Source organism: Lynx canadensis, chromosome D2 (genome assembly GCF_007474595.2).
Source record: "Lynx canadensis isolate LIC74 chromosome D2, mLynCan4.pri.v2, whole genome shotgun sequence".
Classification (NCBI taxonomy): Eukaryota; Metazoa; Chordata; class Mammalia; order Carnivora; family Felidae; genus Lynx; species Lynx canadensis.
In genome coordinates, this window is record NC_044313.2 from 15,115,089 (window position 1) to 15,137,067 (window position 21,979).

At 37.0% G+C, this 21,979-nt stretch overlaps 1 protein-coding gene and 1 pseudogene across 1 annotated transcript in view; both read right to left on the bottom strand.

Moving 5' to 3' along the window:
- Nucleotides 1–21,979, bottom strand: part of ATRNL1 (attractin like 1) — a 789,020-nt gene that overhangs the window by 187,081 nt on the left and 579,960 nt on the right. The window lies entirely within an intron of this gene.
- LOC115527133 lies at nucleotides 9,938–17,150 on the bottom strand (annotated as a pseudogene).

Below are 21,979 nucleotides of genomic sequence, written 5' to 3' on the forward strand. Positions count from 1 at the left end.
TGAATTCTCAGTACATATTATTTATATTATTCATTCAGTTCTTAATCATATATTTCTTTGTTACATGCCTTATATTTTTAACTCATGCATTGTTCTTTTTCCCAAGGGCTAGATATTTCTTCCTAACCACAATGAAATTCTTTTGTGGATGGGGGCCTTGTATTAAGCTCCATTTTCCCTCCCGGCAGCTAACACAGGGCTAATTCCCACCCCCACCCCCACCCCTGAATGAATTGTTTTGCTGCAAACATGTTGGCTAGAACTTTATACTAAATATCTCCTTCCTTCTTGTCAGTAAACTACAGTTAAGTTTAAGTTTGTTAAAATTAATCTTGAAATACATAAAATACCATGGAATTTGTGTCAATTAATTTTCCTTAATCTTACAGGATTCTGAATTTGGAGATTATAGAAACTAAATTATTTACTTAGCAAGAACTTTACATTTCTTGATATAACATTAAAGTCATAATTCCCCTGCTAAAATTAATCTTCTGAATTTAGAAATATTTTTAAGGGAAATTAGGATATATAAATTATTTTTATTTTGTTATTCAGTTAATAGTAGACATAAAAACTAGTAACAATTTAAAAAAATAACTTGTGCTCTTTGTTTACTGGTGTCAGACATTTCATATTATATTTAATTCCTACACATACAATAGGTGGTACATACATTATACTCTTGTTACAGATGATAAAAATGAGACCTTAGTGTTTCACTTAACATGGCCAGGGTCACATAGACACTATGTGTAAAAATAGGTATTCTACTCTTGGTCTGTCTGACTATAAATCCTGTGTTCAAGTCTGTAGGTTGACTGCCTTTCCAACCAGAAAAAAAGGATCGTTCCCCTTCTCTACTGATAAATGCTTTTCTCGACAACAATTCATTATGCAAATAGTCACGCACGCAGAAGGGTTGGAAGGATAGTGTAGTAACCACTATATGTATACCTATCATTCCAATTCTACAAATCTTAACCTTTTGCTCTATTTGCTTCATCACAACTTTATCACCGATCTGTCCATTTGTCAATCTATCAGTCCATTTCTTCGGAGACATTTCAAATAAGTTACGGACACCAACAGATTTCATTGCTAAAACTTTCAGTATGAATTATTAATCAATGTTCATGCTTATTCTGAGGAGAGTTTTAGTTCAATCAAATGGCACTTAATCAGAGAGGCTTTCAAACACTACTTAGAAACTTTTTTTTGGGTGGCAATTCAAATCTTCAAACTTTCTCTACCATATCGGTCAAAATAGAAATGTGATGTGGAAATGCTGGTTCTCATGTTTGTTTAAATGAGGCAAGCATTCAACTACCTACATCAATTTTAAGCTGGTAGGTCAAGTTTCAAAATGATAGCCGCTTTATGTTGTCTCTAGTTCCTTTGATATACATACATATTTTTTAAAAAATGTCAGTGATGTCTATGATGTCTCCTGTGGCAGTTATAATTCAAGATCATAAATAATAAAACAATTCGTATGCTCTAAAGTTGTCCTAGCTCTCTGACAATTATGCACATATGCACATTATCCCATACTTATGACACTGCTGTGATAACTTACTTGCTTGATGATATTTGCCAATGAAGTCATATCACCCTCTTAAGGAATCCTGAGAGTTATCTTGGAGTTTTGTGATGGTGATAAACAAAAGCGATCCACATATTCAGAAAAGTTCATCCTCAGTGCTGACTCCTATCAGGACCTGGGTTTTTGGTAGTATCTATCAGATCATGAAGACAATTGTGCAGGTAGCTATGAGAGATTGGTATTTTTCTAAAATGCTCTTGTTTTGTTGTTGTTGTTGTTGTTGTTGTTGTTGTTGTTGTTCATTAGGATTCCTGGATAACTGACCTGGTCCAGGGTTCCTGCTCTGCCACTAATGCCCGCTGGGATGGGGCATTTTCCAGTTGTTATGCTCACTTAAAGTTACAGTGGGCAAGTCCTTAATTACTTTTTTAATAAGATGGACCACAGAAGACAGTCCCATCAGTATTCACTGAGTAGCTCAGATTAGAATGTTCTGAGTTTTGTTCATTCTCCATCCCTAATCTTTCTCTTCTATACTCTTGCCATTTCAGAAAAAGTTACAGAAAACAAAACAAAAGAAAGTGTCCTTTAGAGTATTAGTTCTCAGTGATTAGAGATTCTAACAGTGGTTAGAGACTCAACAGCTCTGATTATAGACCAGCTTATTAAACGGAAGAATTCAGGGTCTTCTTGAGATTAGCTAAATGAAAGTGTCAGAGGGGACTGGGCCTGAGAATCTTCATTTTAACAAGCATTTCTCTGGATCTGATACAATTCTAATTTGAGAACCACTGATTAAAACAGACTTCTCCTACTGAGAAAAATCTTAGACGTAAACCCTAGTTATAATGTAATACAAATATAGACAATCGAATGATTTGCTGGTCAAATCTCATCTGAACAAAATCCAGAGGATAGTGAAGCTGTTTGGAAGTGTTTGAATTCTGTTCTTCCTGAAATTTCTAGTTTATAGAAAGTGACTTTACCTCTATGGAGTAAATTTTCTTTCTATTTCTAAAAGTGCTCTTATTTCAATAGGAGAAACACACCACACTTTCATACATACTTAATTGTTAAAAAATTCCTAAAGAGTTGTTTTTGTCACATAGTTATAATGATTTAGTTTAGTTTTGTTTTGCTTTTACTTTTTCTGGTAGGTACCAGAGAAGTTTCTGGCAAAAGCCATCATGAGATGAAAAGGACTACAAACAGTAATTTCTTTTTGATGGTAAAAGAAAAAGGTGTAATGTGATCCTTTATTATCTGTAATATAAACAGCATCCAGTCTGGTACCTTCATTAAAAGTGAATATTAGGGGTGCCTGGGTGGTTCAGTTGGTTGAGCATCTGACTTCGACTCAGGTCATGATCTCATGGTTTGTGAGTTCAAGCCCCACATGGGGCTCTATGCTGATAGCTCAGAGCCTGGAGCCTGCTTCAGATTCTGTGTCTCCCTCTCTCTCTGCCCTCCCCTGCTCATGCTCCATGTCTGTCTGTCTGTCTGTCTCTCTCTCTCTCTCCCTAAAAAATAAAAAAAAAAAGTGAATATTTAATCAGTGGACAAATTCAACTATTTTGTTCAAAGTACTGCTAGAATCCACGGAGGACTGCACAGAAATGTAAGACTTCTTAACAGCCTTTCAGAGTATTACAGTGTTTTGAGAGAGGTATGATGTGGTTATCAAGAAATATAAAATCAAGAAGTTTATGTGTTCTACCAGTGGTACACAGAAGTGTGGGAGATGGAGTTGCCCTGAATAAGAAAGAATGGGTTCATAAAAGTTTGAACTCAGTCTTTAGAATGAAGACTTCTAAGAGAATAAGAAAAAGTCAAGGCTGAGCAAGAGCATGGCACAGAGGCACATCCGGGTTTAATATGGTTAAGAACAGAGGTTTGGCCTGGAATTGCAGAGGGACATGAGGTTGAACAGAGTAAATGGTACTTGATTTCAGAGGCATTTACATGCCAGACTAAGGAGTCTGAGTTTTACTAGACTGTTCTGTCAAGATTAACATATGCCTTATATAATTGGCAGCAAGGATCTACTTTGAAGTAAGGTCTTGATATCTGATTTTGGTACTGAACTTCCTAGATAACATACTATTTACTCTTGAACTATCCCATTTATTTTAAAGATGCGTTATCTTGAATTCATGACTAAGCTTGGTAACTGACTCCATCACATACTAATTGCCTATGCCATCAAGAAAGCATAAAGCCTATTAATACTCTTTAAATGTTACCTCTAGGGGCACCTGGGTGGCTCAGTCGGTTAAGCGTCCAACTTCGGCTCAGGTCATGATCTCGCGGTCTGTGGGTTCGAGCCCCGCGTCGGGCTCTGTGCTGACAGCTCAGAGCCTGGAGCCTGTTTCAGATTCTGTGTCTCTCTCTTTCTCTGACCCTCCCCTGTTCATGCTCTCTCTCTCTCTCTGTCTCAAAAATAAATAAATGTTAAAAAATTTTTTTTAAATGTTACCTCTAGCACACTAAAGTTCCTTCAATAAAAGAGTATTTGACTTTTTTTGTAGTTTTACTGTCTCCTCTCTTCTAAGCACTTTGCCTTAAACAAATTATTATACTGATTCTTCCAGATTTCTTATACATTTTGAAGTCTACATACTACATTTGTCTTTTTTAGGTTCAAACATCATAGCTTTTCATATTTTGTTACAGACCCTTGGCCTCATGTTTATTCTGTTATATTGGATTATAACTGGAAGCCTATAAAATCTTTAAAAGCTTCATTTTAGAAAAATAATCCAACACTATAATATGATACTTAGTGTAAACATTTTCTGAGTGAAGAGAAAATATTATCAATACTGTTTCCTAAAGTCAAAGTGACCTATTGGTAGTGGAACACTTTGTACACAATGCACAGAAAAAAATAGAGTACTATTTTATATAAGTGTTTTATTTTAAAAAGATAATATAATAATAGTCTTAAAAAAACAGTCAAGTATTACAAAGACGATTCAATATTTTTAGACTAAACTATTCACATTCACTTGCTAGTAACTTGACAAGCTATGGTTGTATGTTTTTGAAGGGAAAATTTAGAGAGCAAGTATTTTAGAAGTATGTATTTAGAACTGCCTTAGACATAATGTAGTGACTCAATACATATTACTTAAAAAGAGTTTTAATGATTAACTCCGATCACAAACAGGATTTATAATTATTTTCTAAATTATAACATTAAAAATTAACAGCAGATTATTCAAAACCTCAATGCCATTCATTTCTCAACTCCTGTCTAATGACTATTAGTCAACATTATAAAAATGTCATTATTTCATGTAACATCTTTGATGCCTGTGGGATGGGGCTGGGAGGAATAAAAGAAAGCCTCACATCAAAGAATTGCCTCATTTACTCTAATCACAACTGAGTAAAAGATTAAAAAGTCAGAAGAGTTATCAGTGACACCTAATCTTGAAAAAACAAAATAAGAAAAAAACAATCCTGGGGCATTCTGTCAGTGGTGGGATTAATGTAATATTAATTATAGTAAAGTGTCAACCAAAGATTAAGAGATAGAACTTAACAGAGGAATCAAAAAGCAGCCTACTGCTGGAATAAATTCAAAATAGATACTAGAAAGGAAAATTGGTTTAGATAGCAGTTTACTGAAAATTGAATAGGAATGTGAAACATATTCTACCAAGAGGTGAAACCATCCCTAGCTTTCATTAATCTCCTTTAGGATTTGGCATAGCCAGGTATCTTTCATGCACATTCCAATCTCAAACCTGGGGCTGGAAAAATGGCTGGATGTTCTACATGAGCGCTTATTTGGGGGATATTCTAGGGAGCAATCCTTGAATTTATGTACTTGGGTGGTTCATGAGTTAGGAATGGTAAATGGGTACTAGGCTCTTGAATCTCAGGCTTACAGGTAAGGGCTGAGGGTCCAAACTTCAAATAATAAGGTAGGGGGCGCCTGGGTGGCGCAGTCGGTTAAGCGTCCGACTTCAGCCAGGTCACGATCTCGCGGTCCGTGAGTTCGAGCCCCGCGTCAGGCTCTGGGCTGATGGCTCGGAGCCTGGAGCCTGTTTCCGATTCTGTGTCTCCCTCTCTCTCTCTGCCCCTCCCCCGTTCATGCTCTGTCTCTCTCTGTCCCAGAAAAAAAAAAAAAAAAAAAAAAAAAAAAAAAAAAAAAAAAAAAAAAAAAAAAAAAAAAAAAAAACAAATAATAAGGTAGGAACTCATGAAACCTATACATTCCCAAAGAACGTCAGGCAAATAAGGAAAGATATGTAGGCAGATAAGATAGGTCAGTCATACAGAATAAAAAGAGTTACACTTAGTGATTTCTAAAGCCACCCATTAGCTTAAAAAGAACTTGGGTAAAATTTTGTATTAGTGTTGAGAATTCACAAGTCAGTATTTGAATATCTTTAATGAAATGTTTTTACGAATCTGGCTTAGAGTTCACCATTTCTACTATTATAATGAATAAAATGAAGACTGACCTCATGAGCATATGGCCTGTGCAGTTACACAGGGCCCTGTGTTTAGGAGGGCCCCAAGCCTGGTTAAATGTTCTGCTGAAATTCTTGAAATTCCCCATCTTGAAATTCTTCATAATTTTGTACCAAAAGTTTTGGTATATTCATTTTGCACCATATATTATGTACTTGGTGTTAAATACAATCAGTTATGACTGGGTTATATATCAGTACCAAGAGAAAATAAACCAAATACATTTAGCAAAATGGGGTGTTGGCTACAGTAATCCTTTATAAACACTTTTCTCATCTGATCCCATCTTCCCAAAGTAATTTTCTTGTGTTCTCCTTGTACTACATTTGGATGGGAAAGTACCTGATATTGGAAGATTTTAACCCTTCTGGGCATATGAATTTTAAAGGGACCTGATGAAAAAGCCTAATGAAGAAATCTAAAAAGAATGAATTGCTAATGATGGACATTTAGGTAAATGTTTTTGGTGATGGATTTTTCTCCGCTTTTCATTTTACACAAAATATGCACTTGATTTACTTTTAACGCCTGAGCAGAGAAAAAGAGCCATTTACTCTACTCTTGCTCTCTACCTTGACTTCATTTCTCATAGCAAAGAAAAGTCCCCTTTTCTGCTTCCCCACAAAAATTTTCTTTACTAGATCATCCTCAATGTTCTTTGCTAGCTCTTTGTATAAAGGTGGTGGTAGGAAAATGGTGCCTCCTCAGTATAATACCAATTGAAGCTGCCTATTGGTTGTGGCTGGTTTTTAACCTCAGTCACAAGCCACAATTTCCAAGACAATTTCCCTTTATGCTCTTTTACACCACCCCCAAATCTCCCCTCTCACAGCATAATGAATCTCAATGCAGCTGAATCATGCAGGTCTGATTTAGCCTGCAAAAATGTCAGTCAAAGCAAGCAAGATGTACTCTTTGGCCTTGAGTGCTCTAAGCTGCTATGAATCATAGGTTTAGTTTTTGCCAAATGAAAAGCAATTTCACTTGCAAAAAAATATCTGTGGGGATACTTATGGCTTTTAACTCATAGGGAAAATGTATTACAATTGTCTAGGGGAAGAGATTGTGCGTGCGTGCGTGTGTGTGTGTGTGTGTGTGTGCGTGTGTGTACGTGTATGTGTGTGAACCTTTTATGAAACCAGAAAAAAAGAACCAGAATTTACTGCATTTGCTTTCAGTTAAAATCTTCTCATTTTTTCAGCTTCAACTAACAGGTGTTAACCATTAGACTAATAAATTGCTTCTACAAATGGACCATATCAATGAGTTAGATTATTTAATAAGGTTCAATTTTTGTAAGGGAGCAACTCAGATTTCGTTAGGAAGACTTTCTCTGAAATTAATTGCCAAAATATTGAGCGGTATGATATTTTCTCTAACTCCTACTTATAATCACCAGGCATTGTATGAAAATGGTTTTGTCAATACTGCATTCTATAACTTGGAATTTCTGTTCTTAGGAAAGAAAAAATTTACAAAAAACAAAATTGTTAACCTTCTTTTTCACCTTGGAATCCAATACCATAAATTGCAAGCTCTGTTCTGTTAGTATGGCACTTCATCTTTAGCCACAGAACACCTATAATGGTCAAAGGAGCCTTCATTTCTTACGAGAACTGTCTATCCTGACTTTTAAAGTGCAACTTAAGACATTGTTCAATATGTTCAGTCTATACTAGCCTTCAGCTAATCCAAGACTCCTCTAAACAATGGTTATCTAGTACGGTGGCAGCCCCATTAAGCTGTCTGAAACATCGCATCTTATTTTTTCCCCCAAGATTGTTCTTGTTATGAACAATTTTTGTGGCACCGAGAAAAAATTGTGAAGGAGTAAGCATTTCAGATAACATTTCAGATTAGGCTATTATAGTAAAATTGAACATCCCAATCAAGTCATTGGGCTTCTAAACTGATTTACTACATCTATGATCTTTTATGGTTTTAACTATTTGGAAGAGACAGAAAACTAGAACTGATTTCTCTCCTGAAAATATACTCAAGGAAGGAAAGCATGGAAAAGGGTAAAGCTGGTATATTAGATTCACAATCTGCTGAAAACATAATAAAAGAGGGCATTTTCTAAAAATGCTGAGAGATGATGTGACCTAAGAAGATTAGGAGACAGACAGTAAGCAAGAAGCCTTTAAATGCTTGTGTTGGTTGTGTCTATCTTTGGGAAAATTATTTAATCCTGGTTATTCTTATATTTCTTTCTTTGTAAATTGGGGGTGTAGTTTCTCACCACAGTGCTGAAGTAATATATCTGACAAATAATGGATCTTTTCTGCTACTGAATGTAATTTAATTTCTACAAGATCCAGCTTCTTAAAAAAGTTAATATCATATGTTCCATAAGATCAAAATGTTGAATTTTTTAAAAGTTTGTTATTTTTTTAGGGGAAACATTTTTAATACACTTTATTTACCTTGCAGTAAATATACACTTTTTAAAGGTAGGGCACATATTTTTAAAACACTTGACTTGTAAATCAAAAACTTTTTCTGAACTGCTTTACATTATATTTTTTTATATTTCATACCTACAAAGCACATAGGCATATTTTTTTATTTTAAAATTTTTTAATGTTAATTTATTTTTTGAGAGACAGAGACAGCGTGTGAGTGGGGGAGGGGCAGAGAGAGAGAGGGAGACACAGAATCCAAAGCAGGCGCCAGGCTCTAAGTTGTCAGCACAGAGCCCTATGCGGGGCTCAAACTCACGGACCGCGAGATCATGACCTGAGCTGAAGTCCGACGCTTAACTAACTGAGCCACCCAGGTGCCCCAAAGCACACAGGCATATTAAGAAAGCCCATCAATAATTCTTTAAAAGACTAAGATTAACAATACAAACTCCAAGACATGTTCAGTGGTTTTATTAATGCTTTATTCAAACTCACTAATTGACGGCATCAGAAAAACCTCTAAGTTTTTTTTTTCTCAAATTTTTGAAGCTCACCATTTTAAACAGAAATATATTTTCTGTAGACTGCAGCTTGCTTATTTTTATAATACCAGAGTTTGTTTTATTGACTTCAAATATGTAATTTTCTCAGCTTCAATTATTGCATGTGTGAGTAATAGACATTTAATTGCTAATTTGTTGGAAGATCTATGCCTCAGTATGCTTTTGACATACTTTAACTTGAAGAGGACTGATATTTATTTTAAGTAAGTTTACTCAGTTAACTTTCTCACTGATCTGTTAAAACTATTTTCTTTATGAAAAACAGCTTAGAAAGTATTGAGTATAAAAAATGAGACAATTCCATATCATTGATTACATATCTTCAGCGTTTTACTGCCATGCTCTAGTTACCTCTAATTTTCATTGCTTTTAATATGCCATTTTTACTTGCAGCATCATTTTGAAGATTTCATGAACTTATGGGATTTGGGGTTAAAATGGTAATTTAATATAAATATTGCTATCAATGTGTTCATTAGATGGCATAAATTTTTTAGACTTCCTTATAAAGGTTTTCCTTTAAACATTTTAGTTAAAAAATTTTAAAAAACGGGGCACCTGGGTGGCTCTCAGTCGGCTGAGCGCCCGACTTTGGCTCAGGTCATGATCTTGCGGTTCGTGAGTTCAAGCCCCACGTCGGGCTTTGTACTGACAGCTCAGAGCCTGGAGCCTGCTTCGGATTCTGTGTCTCCCTCTCTCTGTGCTCCTCCCCTGCTCATGCTCTGTCTCTCCCTCTCTCTCAAAAATAAATAAACATTAAAAAATTTTAAAAAATTAAAAAAACACTTTCAGGTCAGTACAACCTAGATCCAGGTTTTGTGGAACCTGAAACATATGGAGTTTTGGAAACTCTCTTTAAGAGAAAGAATATAAATGAAGAATACAGTATTAAATGCCAGTCTTTAGAAGGGTCCTGTGCATATGAGGGGACTTCACGCTTAAGCTTCATTATCTTTGAAGTCAACCCAATTCTGGGGCAACAGCTGTTCGACTCTTCCATATTTTTCTAAGACATACAAAGAAACCTAGAACATCAGACACTATGGTTAGTAGTAAAAACAGGAGTGATAACAGTTACTGCCTAAAAAGTGCTTATAAAATGAACTAGGCAAGGAAAGTCCTTTATATGTACGATCTCATCAAATCCTCAGAACCACCCTGTGACCCTGCTATTTTTTTACTTTTGTTTTATTGATGAGGAAACTGAGCTCAGATAAATTTAGTAATTTGGCATAAATCAACCAACCATCAGGTGATAGATCTGGAATATGAAACCAGGTGTGAGTATCTCCAAGTTCAGAGATAATGAAGACTAATTGAACCAGAGAGCCCTTTCTTTTCTTGTTGTTTGTATGAAATCTGATTAATATCATTCATAAGTCTATTACTTCTAAATCCTTCCACAAAAGGGCATTACAAATCTTCAGTTTACTGCAAACATATCTCTGAAAGAAGAATGAACCCTAATGTTAAAGCTGTAATACAAATGTTTACTTACTGGCACTATAGTATAAAGCAAAATGAAGAATATCTTATTTAAATAAAACAAGGATTGTTATCTTTGCTTTATCATTATTTTGTTTATTTATTTACTTACTCATTTTATTATTTAGTATTTCCTAGAGAATATATTCAACACATTTTTTTCCCTGTATATGCCTATAGCCAATTTTCTAGGCTCATTTAAAAACAAATGCAAATTAAAAAAATTTTTAATGTTTATTTATTTTTAAGAATGAGAAAGAGAGTGTGGGGGTGGGGCAGAGAGAAAGGAGGACACAGGATCTGAAGCAGGCTCTAAGCTGGCAGCACAGAGTCCAATGTGAGACTGGAACTCACAAACCGTGAAATCATGACCTGACCTGAAGTTGGACACTTAACCAACTGAGCCACCCAGGTAGCCAATGCAAATTTTTTAAAAATAATGAAAGCTATGTTTTGCTCAGGAATACTAATGCATACATACCATATACATTGTTTTTACAGGAGATACTAGTTTGCCAAACTTCAGTAGCAAAACACCAAGTTGTGAGTTTGGCATTATCTAGCTCCGTGGTTTCTTGATGCCCTGGGGAACCTGGTAGTTAGTAATGTTGAGAAACACCTTGTTGCTGCCACTTCTCTTCTTACAGGTGACTCTACTGTGATAGAACATTCAAGTCTTTAAGATGCAAGGCCAGGCAGGGGCGTCTGGGTGGCTCAGTCGGTTAAGCATCTGACCACGGCTCAGGTCATGATCTCACAGTTTATGGGTTCGAGCCCTGCAGGGGGCTCTGTGCTGAGAGCTCAGAGCCTGGAGCCTGCTTCAGATTCGGTCTCCGTCTCTCTGCCCCTTCCACATTCGCACTCTGTCTCTTTCTCTCTCTCAAAAATAAATAAACATTAAAAAAAAAAGATGCAAGGCCTGGCAAAAAGCCTCCCACAAATCCACTGGATATCACTATGCTCTGTTTGATAAATTCTGTTGCCTCTTCAATTATATTGTTGATTTCAAGTGCTGTCTTATTTGCTTGTTTCTTAATCTGTCTTTCGCTTTGTTTACATCTTTTCAACTCTCTTCCAGTCAGTCTGCATGTAACCCCTGTGACTGGCAACCTAAAGAAGAAGAAAGCTAGCACCTACTGTGGTTGTTGCAAGTTTTCCAACTTTTCTAGAACAAAAATCCCTCACAGAAGCCAGTCAGTCCACCCTTTACAACCTGAGTGGCTACTGAGTATTCTTCTACCATAGGTCCAGAACTGCAGCCAAACATTTGATCCCACCAATTGTGTCTTCTCACAAACTCAGTTAAATAGGACGCTTTTTGAGACTCCTCATTGCTTTCATGCTCTTGGCGAGGGGGTTTCCGGTAGCCATGATACCTCCGAGGCCAGCTCTGAAGGTGATCCCACCCTCCCCCCTCTCCCCACTACTTTCCTCTTTTCTTTTTTCCCCATAGAAATCCCACTTTAAAGTCCAATATAAATCACAAGTAGAAAAATACAGCCTCTTGAGAAGATGCAGTTAGGGTTGTCCCTCTGACCATCTTCTAGAAACAGCATGATACTTTATGACAATGTACTGAGCACTAACTAGGTGTCAGACCCCATGCCAAGTGCATTTCGTCCTTCCAGCAACTGATAACGTAAGTGTCAATATATTCATGTAACAGAGGAGAATCAAACATACATCTGTTTGATCCCTTCAATCTACTGTAAGAAAGACAATCACAAAATTTTTCAAAAGCACTTTCTTCTGAACCCTAAGCCCTTAGTATTGTTGGCATCTGAATAAATTTCAACTACAAAAAGTTTGGAAACTGAAAATACGCACTGTTTAGCAATGCTGCGTCTTCAAATTTGACAAACTTATGGGAAAAACTTGCATGATAACAAAGAAACCTGTGGGGCGCCTGAGTGGCTCAGTCGGTTGAGTGACCAACTTCAGCTCAGGTCCTGATCTCACGGTTGGTGGGTTCGAACCCCGCGTCAGGCTCTGTGCTGACAGCTCGGAGTCTGGAGCCTGTTTTGGATTCTGTGTCTCCCTCTCTCTCTCAGCCCCTCCCCCACTCAGGCTCTGTCTCTGTCTCAGAAATAAATAACCATTAAAAAAAAATTCTATAAAAAACAAAGAAACCCGCACAGTTTCTAGTACTAGTGCAGGAGGGGTTGGCCACCATCATTACTTTGACAAGTTTGAAACTGAAAACCAGCATAAATGTCCATGGTTGAAGTAGTTATTTTCCCCATTTAATAGCTCTGAATATTTTCACCTGTATTACAGTTGACAATGTATCACTTTGGTTAATTCCTTTGCTATTATTTGCATCTAATTTAATGGAGACAAGTGATTAAATAATACTTGTTTTTTCATACATCTGTATTTTTTACTTAAAAAAGGCAATTTAAATGTTTTCATTAGTAAGAACAGAAAAGGATGAAAAATGACTTAAGACGTAGAAGTTGATAAAAGTAATTTATGTAACAACCTTCCGTGGAAAACAAAATACTCTGTTTTCTTGCTAATTCTCACAAGAGCACAATTTTTATGATGAGTCCAAATTTAATAGAATAATGTTACTACTCCCTAATTTTTTAATTAAATGAAATAATTATAAATCGTACAATAAAAGTTAGCTAAATTAACAAACTAAAATCTTCCTTTAAAGTGCATTTATGAGGAAGAGAGAGCCACTTGATAATGTGAAGAGAACAGGATGTGTATATTTACAATATTCGTGGCTCAGAGTTGCTGCTGACAAGAAAAAAACTGTAGTGGTACATATTCTACTGTAACCAAGGGAACAGTCAGTGGATGGATGGTCAAAAAAATGGGACACTCATTTGCTCCTTGGAATGAGAAAATGTAATTAAAGGACATAAAAATTGCACAGTAGCTTGCAATAGGGCCTTGATATCCTGTCTTCCTAATTCTAATAGTAATGTAGATAAGCGTATCTTATCAAGTCATAAAATAGTAAATCCTAAAGCAAGAAAGATGAAGGGGTTCCCAGCATCTCCAGAAAAATACGGTATAATGTTAATACTAGTCAAAGTGCTTGCTACTTATCAACTATTAGCTATGATTTATATGTATACACATGTTCTCATAACACTTAGAAACATAGATATTATTCTCATGTTACATATGAAGACAAATGAGGCTAAAAGAGAACAGGCAATTTATTTAAGTCATGGAGCCAGAAATTGGCAGAGGTGGGATGAAAATCATAGCCTTTGCAGAAAAGGAATAAGAAACATTTTGATATTCAAAATACCGATCAAATAATTATTAACCATGTACCTTTAGCATTTTTACTGGCACTTAGAACTTTTTGGTTAAGAAGAGAAAAACAAAATAATTATAATATCCACAAGAATGTTTAAGCCACTCAATGTCAAAACTACAATGACTTCAAAGGGTGGTTCTGGGATTAGGTACCAAGATAACAAAATTCTTAGAAAGTGATTCTGATGTGCAGCCAGGATTGAGATCCTCTGTGACATACTAAGTGAAACTGGCCAATAAGAACACGAATTAAATGATAAGAAGATCAGAGCAGGGTGAAATATCAAGGTACAAAAAATATGGAGGAGTAATGATAACGATACAGGCCTTGAAAGATAGGGCTGGTTGGTAGGTGAAAGAACAGATGAAGAAAACCGTAGGGCAGAGAACATGATGAACAAAAGCATAGGTGCAAGAATGGGCCTGGTGCAATGAAAGGAAAAGTAGTTAGGAGATCTAACTGGTGAGGGTAACAAGGAGAGCTAGTAAAAAATAACTTGTATTTGATGTAGTAGCCAATAGGCAGCTCTCATAAGCTTAAAAATCAGTGGGAGGGAACGGAAAAGGGGTGCTCTATCATAATAAGTCTGATCATGACATGTGGGATCAGTAAAACGGGGAACAAGCAACGTAGATGACTACAAAGTTCCAACCCTTAAGACTAGATTAATAACAGCATTGACGAAAATGGAGCTGTTGAAAGGAAAGTCAGTGGGGGGGAAGATAATGGTGCTTATTTCATGTTCACTGAATGAATCAATGAATGATGAGTCTGTCTGAGACTTGCTCAGTTATGAAGAAAATTGTACTGTAATGATTTAAGACTACAGAGCTGAAGCAAAGGTATGGTAAGGTACAAAGTGCCTATGTTTAATAAATAAATGAGTGAGAACAGTTAGAAGGGATTTACTGAAGCACTGAGAAGTGATAAACTCTCGAGACACTATGAGTCATAAGATAAAGCAGTGGGTCATAAAACCTTCATAATAATTATCCTAAGCCCTTGCAATTGTGAAAAGCTTCACAATCTAAAAAAAAAAAATAATTGTTCAGTGATGTAGAGAGAGCAAATGTTATTACCCACAATTTTCATACAAGTAAATTGCAGCTCAGAGTTTATGTGACTTCCCCAAGGTAATACCACTAGTAATTAGGAAAACCTGCACTCAAGTCCAAGTGTTTTGACTCCAAATTTTGTTCATTAATTAAGGCCAATTTACATAATTCTAGAGAAGATTCAGTCCATGAAGTCATAATGGTCTGAAGATAAGAAAGGATTTGTAAAACTTAGATATTTGAATGAAGAAAAATAAGGGCACATAACATTTTTTCCCCAATGATTCTAGATTTCATATATTCACTCTCTTTCTCTCAATAATGGAAAATCAAACTTACCTTCATCACTGCAGCATACAACGCCAGGGATTCATTATACCAAAGTTCTATTAAAATGTGACTTAATATGGGAGCTTAAACTATGAGGTAGTAGCTTTCACCATCAGATTTCAAAGAGCAAAATGTTTAGAGTATTGGCAAGGCTGTAGGAAAGAGTCACTGTCATAATTGTTGGTGGGAGTTGCAGATAGTATAACACACGAGAGCAGTGTTTTTAACAAAGAACATTTGCAATGTCTGGAAACATTTTTGGTTGTCACATCTAATGGCAAGTGATGGTTAGAGGCTGGAGATGTTGCTCAACAGTGTACAATGCACAGCCCTCCACAACAAAGAATTATCAGGCTCAAAATGTCAACAGTGCTGAGGCTGAGATACCCTGCTGTATAAAGATCAATTTGGCAATCTTTGCCAAAATTATAAATGTATATTCCTCTTGGACTAGAAATTTTACTTCTACTATTTTTTCCTACATATACTTACACCTGTGCCAATCCATTCATTCAACAAATATTCATTGAATGCTTCCTCTAGGAACTAGGATTACATTAGGGAACAAACCCAAGAAAAGTCTTTGCTTTTTGGAGCTAGCGTGCTCATGCAGGGTGGGTGTGGGAATTGAAGATGAAACAAGTAAGGAAAACACATAGCATCTTGGAGGATGATAAGATCTTTAGGGGAGGCAAAGGAAGGTTAATAAGACCTGCACAATAATATTTACTGCAACATGGTTTCAAATAGCTAAATATTAGGAAAAGCCTAATTGTACATTAGTGGGGGACTAGTTAAATAAATTATGGTGCTATGGAACACTATGCAGCCATTAAAAAAGTAGTTCCATAAGCATTAATATGTAATTATCTAGCAAAGTGAAGAACACTGGATCTATAAAGAAGGGAGTCCTGATATGAGCACCTGTATGAAATATCTCTATAAAGAAACACAAAAATCCTGGGGCGCCTGGGTGGCTCCCTCAGTTAAGCGCCTGACTTTGGCTCAGGTCATGATCTCACCATTTGTGAGTTCGAGCCCCCTCTGACAGCTCAGAGCCTGGAGCCTGCTTCAGATTCTGTATCTCCATCTCTCTCTGCCCCTGCCCCGCTCACACTGTGCCTCTCTCTCAAAAATAAAATAAAGAAAAAAAAATAAAAAATAAAATAAAATAAAGACATTAAAAAAATTTTTAAGAAATACAAAAATCCTGAAAATACTTGTTACCTATAGGATGATGAATAGGTAGGTAGCTAGGGGATCAAGGTGGGAGAATGGTTTAATTCTTCTTACTGTATCCTCTTCTGTATCTTTTGATTTTTGAATACGAATGCTATATAATAGGCATTTAATACCTATCAAAATAATTCAAATTTTTTTCTAAAAGTATCTTTATGCTATAGAAGGTTTAAAAAATATACAAACTTATGTATATGTGTATATATAAATAGAGAGAGAGATAGAGATTCATGCATATATTATCTATCCTTCCACACACACACACACACACACACACACACACACACTCTACACACGAGTGCATTTTCTTAATTTATTAAAAATACAACATGAATCAAAGGTTCACTTAGAAATCACCTTTGTCCTGGATAAGGGTGGGAAAAGAGTCCCTGAATCCTTTCCTGCCTAGCATATAAAATTCACAAGCACAGGAATCTTGTCTGTTTTTTTCCGTGTTGAATAACTAGCGCCTAGAACAATGCCTGGCATAGATGGAAATCAAATGTTTGCTGACATAATGAATAAATGAATGAATAAATAGCCTTACTTTACGCCTACTTCTTTTTTCATCAACTGATAGACTCCTAATACCTTTCTCTGCTTTCAGTCTTTTTCTTTCAATTTATTCCCCATAATACCACCAGAGGGATTTATCCAGAATACAAATTTGTTGTGCTTTAAAATCTTCTCCAGTTCCCCATTGCCACAGGAGTAAGACTCTCTGAAACATCCACTGCTCCCTTCGCTGCCTCTCGCCATCTTTCTTGGAGTCCATTTGCAGCTAGGTTGACTATTCCCTGCTCCCACTTGACTACTTTCTGGAATGTTCTCTCTCCTGTAGGAGAACTCTTACTTTTTTCTTTCCCCCAAGCTCTTGTCTCAAATATTGAGACAATTTTGAAACAAGAACAAGATTAGTTCTCATTGAGACAATTACTCCACTTCTCCTATAAGCATAATTAGTTTCTCCTTTCTCTCTGTTCCCACAGAATATGTACATCCCTATATTTTTAAGTCACACAGTCAAGTGTCTATCTCTCCCTCAACAGACAATGAGTGCCTAAGGGGTGAGGCCTAAATGTTATCCATCCTTGCACAGGCAACCTTACCATAACGGCAGGCCTATGATAATTGTTCAACAAGGATTCTTTAATAATGAATGAACACATTAATTATTGGATAAATCTTAACCTTTGATGCAAACTGCATACAGTAATAGGTTTAAAACATATCCACAAAGCAAAACAAAACAACCTTAATAAGAATTCGAGTACATTGTATTTATTACATTATAATTTTTGTGATAACATGTACAAATTATTTACACTCTCACAATCTACCTGAAATTTTATCTAATTTTACACAAATGCCATAAAAAGAAGTAAAGAGCATATTTTAATATAATCCCTATATAATTTAAGCATTAGTGTTTCTATAGACCTAATTTTTATTTAAGTTCAGAAGGACTATTTTGAGAATTTGAACAAAAGCGGGTAAAGATACTTAAAAATTTTTTAAATGTTTATTTATTATTAAGAGACAGAGAGAGACAGAGCATGAGCATGGGAGGGGCAGAGAGAGAAGGAGACACAAAATCTGAAGCAGGCTCCAGGCTCTGAGCTGTCAGCACAGAGCCTGATGCGGGGCTCGAACTCACAAACTGCAAGATCATGACCTGAGCTGACGTCGGACGCTTAAACGACTGACCCACCCAGGTGCCCCAAAAGTGGGTAAAGGTATTTAAACACAATTTGAAAATTATATGCTTATGGATATTTCCACAAGATGGCAAGATAGAAAAATCCTGAACGCGCCTCCTCCCACAGACACATCAAATCTCTGCTACAAATAGATCAATTACCTCTGAAAAAGATCTGAAACTAGATGAATGGCTTCTCCAACAACAAAGGATAAAAGACCACACCAACAAGGGAGGAGAGGCAGAGACACAACCTCACCACTTCTTTCTACTCCCCTGCATCTCGCCAGCCCCCCCACTTCTCCCAGAGGAGTGAGGGGTGGCTGCCCTACAACAGGAACCCCAACTGCTGTGATCTGCACTGGAGAGACAAGCCCCCAAAACTTCTGGCTTAGAAAACCATCAGGGCTGACGTCCAAGGGACCCAAAATATGATCAGAAACTGAAATCTCCCAAGACCCAGGGATTTAATAAGCACCTAGACTAGGGATGCCTGGGTGGCTCAGTCGGTTAAGTATCTGACTGTTGATCTGGGCTCAAGTCATGATCATGGTTCATGAGTTCAAGCACTGCCATCAGGCTCTGCACTGACAGTATGGAACCTGCTTGGGATCCTCTCTCTCTCTCTCTCTCCCCTTACCCGACTTGTGCTCTCTGTCAAACAAAATAAATGAAAACTTAAAAAGTAAAACAATTAAAATCAAAAGCACCTACACTAAATATGCAGATTCATCTGCCAATTTAAAATAATATGCAGGAGGGACAGGGGACAGTTGAATCTCTCCCTGGAGTTGGAAGGGCTGAGAGACAACATTTTTTAACTCTCCTACCCTACTGGGGGGTAGCAGAGTGGGCAAGCTCAGACCTGACCCGCCTTGCTAAGGCAGGTGCGGGTGAGAGGTCATGGCACTATTCTGCTGCCTTGCTGAAGCACTCCCCTACTCCTGGCTGGGGCTGGCAAGTGCCAATGGTCGCAGCACTCTCCTGCTTCCGAGATGAAACTGGTGACTGTGGGCACTTGTGACACTTCTCCACTCCCTGGCTGGGGTTGCTAGCAAGAGCAGTCAGGGCACTCTCCCACTCCCAGCCTAAAGCCAGCACCACACACTGACAAGACACTCTCCCACTGCACTACGGAAGCCCCCGTGTGCCCAGAGTCAAGACATTTTCCCACTGCCTTTCTATAGCTGCTGAGTGGGCCCCACCCCTTATACATTTCAGCTGCCTCGCTAAAACCAGTGGGTGCTCACAATCCATACAGGGGATGCCTCTCAATCACCTAGGCCTGGTGGCTAAGGTGCTGGTGTTCTTGAGCTCCACAGGGATGTAACAGTTGAAAGAGAGTTCTTGGCATGCACCCCCCTCCCCACCCTGGCACTGCACAGGTTAACAGGCTGAAACAAAACCACAGTCTTCTTGGGAAAAAAGGCCTATTTACTTAGTCTGGAGCTTCAGCCTAAGGGACAGGCTTCATGTTTTCCACCCATCTAGAGGCTAAGGGAGGTGCTTAGTGAGAACATAAACAGAAAGACACCATCCTTAAACATCCCACTGGCCTCATTACAGCTTGACAAAACCTCCCCCAAAAGGAGCTGATACATTCTTCTGGAGGCCAGAATTTTGCAATGGTCACCCAGAAGAGACTTCCAGATCTCCTGGTCTGCAGACCAGCAGGGATTAAAATTGCAGCCCACAGGACTATATATATTTGCATACTTTAAAAGCTGCTGCCTGAGTGTCTGGTTTCCATCAGCCTGAAATTAGATGCTAATTGAGATTCCTCCCCATGGAAGGACGGACAGGTCTTAGCACACCCTCGACAACAAGAACATATCAAGAATAAATTAGGCAGTTTAGACAATCACAAAGTTTCAAGAGACAACCACGAGCGAAAACAAGGTTGAACCACAAGGTTTATCACCTGTACAAGGCTACTCCTTGAAGACTGAGAGGTAGCTATTTCAACTAATACATAAAAACAAATACAGAGTCCAGCAAAATGAGGAAACAGGAGTATTTTCCAAGCAAAATAATAAGACAAAATCTCAGAAGAAGGCTTTAATCATATTGAGATAAATAACCTACCTGATAAAGAATTCAAAGTAATGGTCATAATGATGCTCACTGAACTCAAGAGAAGAATGGGTGAATATAGTAAAAACTTCAACAAAGAGCCAGAAAATGTAAGTACCAAACAGAACTCACAAAGCTGAATAATACAATAACTGAACTGAAAAATATATCCAGTAGACTGGATGAAGCAGAACAGATCAGCAAGCTGGAAGACAAAGCAATGGAACCTACTTAGACAAAGCAGCAAAAAGAAAAATAATTTTTAAAAATGAAGATAAGTTATGGCACCTATGGAACAACAAGTAGAATAATATTCATGTTATAAGTGTCCCAGAAGGGGAAAAAGAGTAAAAGGGGCAGGCAACTTATTTGAAGAAATAATGGCTGAAAACGTCTCCAGTCCAGAGAAGGAAACAGATATCTGGGTACAGGAAGCTGAGAGAGTTACAAATAAGGTAAACCTAGAGATTCACACCAAGACACATTATAATTAAAATGGTAAGGGGCGCCTGGGTGGCGCAGTCGGTTAAGCGTCCGACTTCAGCCAGGTCACGATCTCGCGGTCCGGGAGTTCGAGCCCCGCGTCAGGCTCTGGGCTGATGGCTCAGAGCCTGGAGCCTGTTTCCGATTCTGTGTCTCCCTCTCTCTCTGCCCCTCCCCCGTTCATGCTCTGTCTCTCTCTGTCCCAAAAATAAATAAACGTTGAAAAAAAATTAAAAAAAAATAAATAAAATGGTAAAAGTTAAAAAGAGAATCTTAAAAGCAGCAAAAGGAAAACAAATTGTTACATACAAGGGAAACCCCATAAGACTACCAGCAGATTTCTCAGAATAAACTTTACAGTCCAGAAGAGAGTGGCATGACAAATTCAAAAGTACTGAAAAGTAAAAAACTTTGAAACAAGACTATTGTATCCATAAGGTTATCATGTGTAATTAAAAAGAAGAAAAAGAGTTTTCTAAACAAGCAAAAGTTTATCACTAGTAAACCAACCTCTTACTTCTTGTAAGAACAGTAAAGATGTATCTTTCAGCTGTAAAGAAATGGCACTTCTTAACAATAAGAAAACATAGAAAAGAAATAATCTCACTGAAAAAGGTAAATTTACAGTAAAGGTAGTGGATAGATTATTTATAAATGTACTATAATGATTAAAAGACAAAAGTAGTAACATTAAATAAAACCATAATGATTAGCTAAGGAATACATAAAATAAAAATATCTAAACTGTGAGATCAAAAACATAAAATGTTAGGGGGTATTTGGAATGTGCTCGACTTTAAGTTGCTATTAACTAAAAATAGACTGTTATAAACATAGCATGATATATGTAAACCTCACAGTACCAGAAAGCAAAAACTTATAGTAAATACAGAAGAAAATGAGAAAGGAATCTAAACATAACAATAAAGAGAGTCATCAAACTACAGGGAAGAGAAAAAAAGAAGAAAGAAACAGAGAGGAACTAAAAAAAAAAATCCCAGAAAACAATCAACAAAATGGCAGTAAGTATATTCCAATCAATAATCTCCTTAAATGTATAGGGTATTAATGCTCCAATCAAAAGGTATAGAGTGGCTAAATGGATAAAAAATACAATACACATCCATATGCTACTTACGAGAGACTCACTTTAGAAGAACACACACAAACTGAGAGTGAAGGGATGAAAAAAGCTATTCCATGCAAATGGAAACATAAACAAAGCTGGTGTTGCTATATTCATATCAATAAAATAGACCTTAAAATAAACACTTTAATAAAAGACAAAGAGGGGCACTATATAATAATAATGGGGTCAATCCAGCAAGACATA